The sequence below is a fragment of the Micromys minutus genome (genome assembly GCF_963924665.1).
Source record: "Micromys minutus genome assembly, chromosome: 3".
NCBI classification, from domain to species: Eukaryota; Metazoa; Chordata; class Mammalia; order Rodentia; family Muridae; genus Micromys; species Micromys minutus.
This window is the reverse complement of record NC_137972.1, coordinates 17,204,261-17,212,957: the sequence shown is the minus strand read 5'-3', so window position 1 is coordinate 17,212,957 and position 8,697 is coordinate 17,204,261.

The following is an 8,697-nucleotide window of genomic DNA, read 5'->3' as shown; positions in this document are numbered from 1 at the left end:
TCTCAATGTCTTCAGAAATTATTTGTAATTTTTAGTAACTACATAACCAAAAAAATAGAAAGTGGGCATTGCCAGGACTAGTGTGAAAACAACAGAGAGAGGCACAGAAGATATAATATAAACATTTTTAATTAGAAAATATTCCTTTCTTTTTATTGAGAGCAATGTATAAATTTTATATATTGTTTGTTTAAAATAATTGTTAGATTTTTTTTCATTTTTAGTCTCAAAGTATTCTATGTACATAATCTTGACATAATATACTAGTGCATGATGTTGCTAGCGGCTATATGGGAAATAAATTTTGAATCTATGCAGAATCCATGAACTAATAAAGCCCAAGGAGGATACAACCTGGTAATGTATGCCAATGTACTAGTAAAATGTATTTGTAACTGGCTTTACCCTTATAATTATAAATGAGAAGAGAACCAGCAGATAATAAAGAGAACAAGTTACATGTTACATCATTTTTCTCTAGTATTTTTTAAATTTATGAAGTTTTCTGAAGTGATTCTATATTTACCTTATTTTTTGACAAAAAAAAGATTCCTCCCATTGCAGAATTCTTTCTCAAAATTGTTATTTATGATTATTGCTCTTAGAGTGACCGATCCAGCATGCATGGGTCTAGGGGAGGATTTTACAAAGTGAGTTCTTTCACTTGACCTTCATGTGACTTCCATAAATCAAATGCAGGTGTAAGATCAGGCTTGGGTAGCAAGTACATTTACACACTGATGCACCTTACCCGGCTCCTATTATCACATCTTTCAGAAAGATAATGTATGAACATTTGACCAGGTTAAAGAGTAATGAACTTCATAGGTCCCTCTCCCTTAATTTCTTATCACACAAGTTCCAATATAGATTGAAAGAAAATACTATTGCATAATAATGGTTTTCACATGCTGCCAGAGTTAACTTTATCAAACACAATGAACAGGGCTTCCCTGTACATTCCATTCCATATCTGGCCATCTGAAATGCTCTAGAGTATATTTGGTCATAGTCATAGAAAAACAATAAAAAGAGGTATTGTTACCTGTGTCTCTACCCAGAAGAGTGTCAGGTAGAGATAAATGATCCCTCAATTCCAAGGGGCAAGTTGGACTTTCCTGGCCTGTATACTCTAAGAGTCTCCAAGAAGGAAGGCAGAATTGAATTTCCTTTTAGTGATACTAAACCTCATGATTTTCTACCCCTACTCTTGACCCAAGTGAAAGGAGGAAATTGTTTAATGAAACTAGAACTGAGAGCAAAGGAGAGAAGCAACACATTGTGTCAGAGGCTGCATAGCAAATGTCCACAGTCGATACATGAAGACTGAGAATATGAGCACCAAGCAAAGAGAGCAACACCAGTGTCCTTAGCAAAACTACCAGGATAAAGGGGGACTGAAGCTGCTCTGCTACTCATTTTAATGGGCTTTTGGAATTTTCTCTTATGTTAACTATGTTTTAAAAGTTACTAATTGATTTTCAGTTATGCTAATTGCAGCTACTTATGTATTAGGAATGCCTTTGATGCACTCACATTTCTACTTTAAAAGGCTTCCATTACAATCTTGTAGCTTTTTAATCATAGATAATATTTCCTGTGAGCACTGATGTCATTCCATAGGGAGTAGTTTACTGCTGATGTTTTCATGCTGCTGGGATATGGAATCTAAGAAAAAGAGCATGCTCAGCAAATACATTTCATCTGAGATAGAGATTCAGAGCATGATTTTGTTTTGTTTTGATATTTTGGTGTTGTCTTTTGTTTGTTTGTTTGTTTGATTGATTGATTTGTTGTTGTTTGAGATAGTTGTTGTATTTTGCTATGTAGCATAGGGTGACCTCACAATCAAAGTCCTCTGGCCTCAATAATTTCTGTCTGAGCAATACAGCTATACACAGCTATACCAGATTACTCTTTGTTTCTGATACACATTTTTTCTAATAAATAATAAGCATCTTCACTTTATTTGGTCTCAGGATTGTAAAACCATATGTATTTAATCACTTTTATATAGCATAAATTAATTTGATAATTATCCACTGATCAATATCTTAATTGTTTTATAGTATTTTGTTGTTGTTAGTTTAAAAATTACATGGCATATATTTCACATAATGCTAAAAAGACATTTTATGCAATAAGTCATGGGATTTAAGGAAATACACAATTATCACATGACATCTGGTTCATTATAGTCTACCAACTGGCATAAAAATATTCACAATTGGTTTTTTAGAGATGAGATGAGGTTCTTTTTCTTCTATGAGTTCGACCATTGGTTTGTGATTAGAATTTCTGGAAAGAAGCTGTTTTAGGAAGCAATGACTTAAATTACAGAGAATAGGGACAATGCGATGGTGTGGGTCTAGGAGCATATTACCTTACCAGAGGCTAGCTATAACCCTCAAAGTAACCTGTTGCAGAGCTAACTTTCTGTAACTAATAGATCAAAACTTCATGGAATGAGTGAACTTAACAGACCACTAATTTCCAACAATTTGAAGGCTAAGAATGTCTCCTGATAAACTATAGAAAAGCTTCCTCCATATTGCTATAACCACCTATATTACACACCCATACTCTGAAATTGCCCTGATTTATGTCATTCTAATTTATTTAAAAGTACAAAACTTCATGAAACTGCTTCACATTGTAACATGGAGCCATGATCACTCAAAATGCTTCCAATATGTGATCTTTTATTTCTTTTATAGTGAAAGTTTTCATCAACAGGCCTTCATTCAAAGTTCTTGTTGAGCACATTTTCCAAGAGGTCTTACATTCTAATCATGCTGATGACTTGAGGCAGTCCATTGGAATGGAAGGCACAGTTCAGAGTACTGTGTGTGTGTGTGTGTGTGTGTGTGTGTGTGAGAGAGAGAGAGAGAGAGAGAGAGAGAGAGAGAGAGAGAGAGAGAGAGAGAGAGAGAGAGAGAGAGAGAGAAGGGGGAGGGATGGAGAGAAAGAGAGAGGGAGGGAGGGAGAGAGAGAGAGAGAGAATGGGGGAGGGATGGAAAGGGGGGGAGAATCTTTATGACTTTGAAGCCAACCAGGTATCTATATCTTGTTCCAGGGAAGCCAGTGGGAAATGGTGAAACCTTGTCTCTGATACAACAAAACAAAAAGTGTACCTAATTAAACCTTCAGAGCAACCTTGTAAAGAAATGGCTCTTCTGATTGTTGTGATCAACACTTGTGAATAATGGGACTTACATGAAGTCACAAGAGCCTGGGTTGATGTTTCCACTCAAGACTTCTGAGCTCCCAGATTCTTGAATCTCTAAGATCATGCAAAGTCTGTGAACTGGGACTTCAGACTGCTCACTACTGTGACCACAACATTAGCAGGAGACGAGGGGCCTATCAGGGTAATTTATGAAGGAGAAGAGTAGTTAACTGAAACTGCATGTAGAGTTTGTATTTGTTTTATTGTTTTATAAAGGAGTGTGCCAATAAGAGCATAGCCAAAGATCAGAAGCTTCCTCTAAGCTCTGTACAACTGGGCTCTGAATTTACAGAAGAATAAAACATTAAGGAGCACAATGATTGAAGATTTAGTGACCTTGGATAGAATGGAATTGAGTAACAGACCAGGTTTGTTTCTTTGGTCAAAGTGCTGCATTAAACAGGAAGTACCAAGCACACATGACCAGGTAATAAAACAAAGAAGTGAAACTGTGAAGAAATATCTTTTTTTTGAGTTTTGTCTTTTAAACCATTTTTTTTGTGAAAAAGGACAACAAAAATATATAAACACACACACACACACATAGACAGAGAGAGACAGACACACACAGACAAACACACACATATTTTTTCCTGATATCCTTGGTGTAAAAACCTTTATTGAATAACCCACAACTGTTCATCCCTTAATGTTGAGACAGACACGATCCTAGTCCCACATTCAAACCTTCCAATCAGATCCTCAGACCTCAGTACTGTCATTGCATAGCTGCAAGCTGTTTTTCTTGGTCCATGCTAAGGTGGTGGACACCTGGGGTAGTCACCAGCCTGAGAAAAGTGCTGATCACTTGCTTTAATGGGAGGATTGGTTTCCCGGTCAGTGTTCTACCTCCTATTGCTTGTGTATTTTAAGCTAGAACTTTCACAACCATGAAATTTGGTAAATTTAATAGCTCTTAAGAAAACACAAAACAGCTCTATTTTGAGATTTCTTGTGCTTGTAAACACCTTGTGTATTTATAACCATAGATATTTTAAGTCTGCCTTACTTGACTACTCATAAAGTCCCTGATGGTCTGAAGCACTGTGAGCGAGGAAATAAGAAAGATGATTCAGAAATGTAGAGAGAATGATAAAAGGGCCCCACATAAGTGTTTTCTGTTGCTATATAAGCTCTTCAATACCAAGATATACAATTCACTCTTGGAGAAGACTGTTAGGCAACAAACAATCCATGAGAACTTTGCCACTTCAGTCCCTGAGCTCTCACTGTGTCATACATCAGAGTAGAGACACTAATCCAACTCCACTACATCAGAAAATAACTAAACAAGAAAACCAAAAAGAAGAAATACACACAGACATAATTCTACATCTAAAAGCAAAACCAGCAGGAAACAGCAACCATTATTCCTTAATATCTGTGAACATAAATAAGCTCAATTCCCCAATAAAAAGACACAGAATATCAGATTAGATACATAAACAGAATCCACCATCTTGATGCATACAGGAAACTCATCTCAGAGACAAAGACAGACACAATCTCAGAGTAAAAGGCTGGGAAAAAACCTTCCAAGCAAACGGCCCCAATAAACAAGCTGGAATATCCATTTTAATATGGAAAAATGTAGATTTTCAATCAAAAGTTATCAGCAACATAAGGAAGTACAGTTTTTACTCATTACAGAGAAATTAATCAGTATGAATTTTCAAACCTTAACATATATGCTCCAAATAAAAGAGCACCCATATTCATAAAAGAAACTCTACTAAAGCACAAAACATACAATTCACCACACACAATAATAGTGGAAGACTTCAACACCACACTCTCATCAATGGACAGATCATGGGAGCAGAAACTGAACAAGGACATAGTGAAACTTGCACAGTTTATAAACCAACTGGAATTAATAGATATCTACAGAACATTTTACCCTAAGCCAAAGAATACTCTTTCTTCTCAGCACCTCACAGCACCTTCTCCAAAATTGATCATATAGTCAGTCACAAAACAAGCCCAGTTATTCCACTTTTGGGCACATACCCCAACGATGCTTCAACATAAAATAAGGACACATGTTCCACCATGTTCATAGAAGCCCTATTTATAATTGCCAGAAGCTGTTAAGTCCCCAGATGTCCTTTAGTAAATGAATGGATGCAAAAATTATGGTATATTTATGCAATGGAGTACTACTCAGCTATTTGAAACTATGACATTAAGAAATTCCTAGGAAAATGTATGCATCTATAGACTGTTATCCTGAGTGAGGTAACCCAGTCAAAAAAGAAAAGACCTAATATGCAGTCACTGATAATTGGATATTAGCTTCAGAAAGCTCTGAATACCCCAGAAACAACTCACAGGCCACATGAAGCTCAAGAAAAACAAAGGCCAAAATTTGAAAGCCTCGTTCCTTCTTATGAAAGGAAATACGCATATTGCACCCTCTCAGAGTGTGGTACATCTGAAACTTAAATCATTTACTATCCAAGAGCTAAGAATAAAGCCTTGTGGCAAATTTTGGTATTCAAAAATTATTATGTTTAATCTGTACACACCAAGAAATCTCTGACTGTTTCCATGTTACTTTCATTCTGTTCTACATGTACTTTATGCTTATGGTAACTAGTAATATTTCAATGCATACTATCAAACCTCTAAAAGAATTATGTACTGACAAAAATATATTCATATATTGTTATGCCAAAATGCCTTTAAAAATTTATTCATGTATCTCTCTTTTAAAAAATAAATTTGAAAGGGAAAAATCATTATGTTTAATATTTACACAGCAAGAAAACTTTGACTATTTTCATCTTACATTTTGTTTTACATATACTGTATAATCTTTGTAAATAGTAAGATTTCAATGCATACTGAAAATACGAAAATAATTAAAAATTTCTAAGTCATTCATAAATTGACAAAGCTCCCTTTTTTAAGTTCAGCATACAAAATATTAGGTAAAATTGGTACCACTGAAAATCATTGAAAAACAGTTAAACACTATTGTAAATACAAAATATTCATAGCTTTGGAATTAAAATATTGCTTTAAATTATTTACACATTTTGATAAACATATGAATATTAATTTTTCATTCTTTTTATTTATGCATGACTTGCAGGGTTTCCCAGATACTACCATCAAAAGAATTTGAAGGTCAATACTGCCTGTGATCCAAGCCACATAAATATCTCTTGGGTTAAATACCCAGTCAGGTAAAATGTTCAATCTCTCCACTGAGCCACAGTCTACACATTCTTTTCTATGCTTGAAGTTTTTTTTTTTTTTTTTTTTTTTTTTTTTTTTTGTGGATTCAACTAGAAAAGATCATGTGGAGTGGGTTAAACCAGACCTAGAAAGACAAATTCTGAATATCTCTCTCATCTGATTCTCCTGAATCAGATTTCACATATGATTTGTAAATTTTAGTAATTGTAGCAACCAGGAAAGTTGAAAGAAGACATTGCCAGGTAGAGTGTGGGAACAACAGAGAGAGGTATATAAGATACAAGATGAAGATTTAATCTCAAATCATTTCATATGCATAATTATGCCACATATAATATACTTGTACATGATGTTGCAGGAAGAAGCTATTTGAAAATAAATTTGTCACCATGCTGTATACATAAGCTAATCCCCACAAGGAATACCATCTGATAATAGATATCAGTGCATTAATAAACAGTAAGTATTTATAACTGATATTACCCTTACATTAATAACTGAAATGAGAACCAGCAGATAAAATGGACATGCTACCTGTTGATAGAATTCTTAACTATTTTTATAATTTATAAAGATTTATCAAGTGCCTTATTCCTTGACATAAAATGAATCCTTCAATTGCAGAATTGTTTTTCAACATTGTTGTTATTATTGCTGTTGGAATGTGTATAACCGAGCCAAGAGGCATGTATCCAGAAGACAGTTTTACAAAGTTTTCTGTCTACCTTCATTTGAGCTCCAGGTATCAAACTTGAGTATTCAGGCTTTGTAGTAAGTACATTTACACACTGAACCATTTTACCTGCCTCTTAATTTGACATCATTCAAATGGATAATATATAAACATTTAATCTAGTTAAAGAGGTATTAACTCCATAGATACTTCCATGGTAATTTATTATAATAAAACACAACTTACAGAAGACTCTGAAAAATATTTCTAGGACAGAATCACAGTTTTCACATGCTGCCAGGGGTAACCTGCTCTAACCCAACTAACAGGACTTCCCCATCAATCTAGGTCTCATGTCACACCATCTGAGATTCTCTAGCGTATACTTGATCATTTGACATAAAAAAAAAATAAAGGCAGCTATTGTTACCTGTATCTCTATCACTTAGTAATTCTGGTGGAGGAGATTGATTCTCTAATGGGGGAAAAGTTGGTCTTCACTTGTCTGTATACCCTAAGAGCCTCCAAAAGTGAACAAAATTTAATTTACTCTAAGTGGTACTCAACCTCATGCTTTTCTGCTCCTGGTCTTGACCAAAAAGAGGAAATTGATTAATGAAAGCTGACTCTGAGAGCAAAGAAGAGAAGGAACATATTGTGCCCAATGCTGCAAAACTAATGTCCACAATAGATATTTGAATACTGAGATGTAAATTCCTGTGGGGAAAGCAAAACCAATGTCTTTAGCAAAACCACAACGCAAAGGAGGAAAAAATACTCCTCTGTTCCTAGTTTTGGAATAGGCTGTTGAAAATTTTTCTCTTATTTTACTATATGTAAAGTTATTTCTTTATTTTGAAGTGTGGTTATTGCAGCTAAGTATGTCCTAAGAAAGCCTTTAAAGCACTCATATTTCCTCCAGTGAAGATTTCCATTACACACCTCTAGATTTCTATTCATGTATGATATTTATTATCAGAACACTGATATTATTATATATGGCTTGGTTTTACTAATAATGTTTTTATAGTGCTGGGAAATGGAATCTGAGATAATGAGCTTGAATAGTAAGCACCCTTGCCCTAAGCAACAGACTCTGGCCTGGGTTTTGTTTTGTGCTATTGTTTTGTTTTGGTTTCTTTGTTCTTGTTCTTGTTTGAGATAGTTGTTGTACCTTACCATATAGTATAGGCTGACCTCACACTCACAGTCCTCTGGCCTCACTCTTTTCTATATTAGAATTACAGATTTACACCTCTACACCAATATACACTTTCTGACAGATATTTTTCAAATACATAAGAAATATTTCTTTATTTTAGAAATATTTAGCTCAATATTTTAAAGCAACGTATAATTATTAAGCACACAAATATAGAGCATAAATTATTTAGATCATAATCCACTTCTGTCTATTTGAGTTTTTTATAGTATTTTATTTTCATTTGTTTACAAACTACATGGAATATACTTTAGAAAATACTAAGAAAAACATTTTATTCATGAAATAATGGGATTCAATTAAGTCATGGGAGATACACATTTATGAAACTCTGACATAAATTATCACACAAAACCAGTTATATTATAG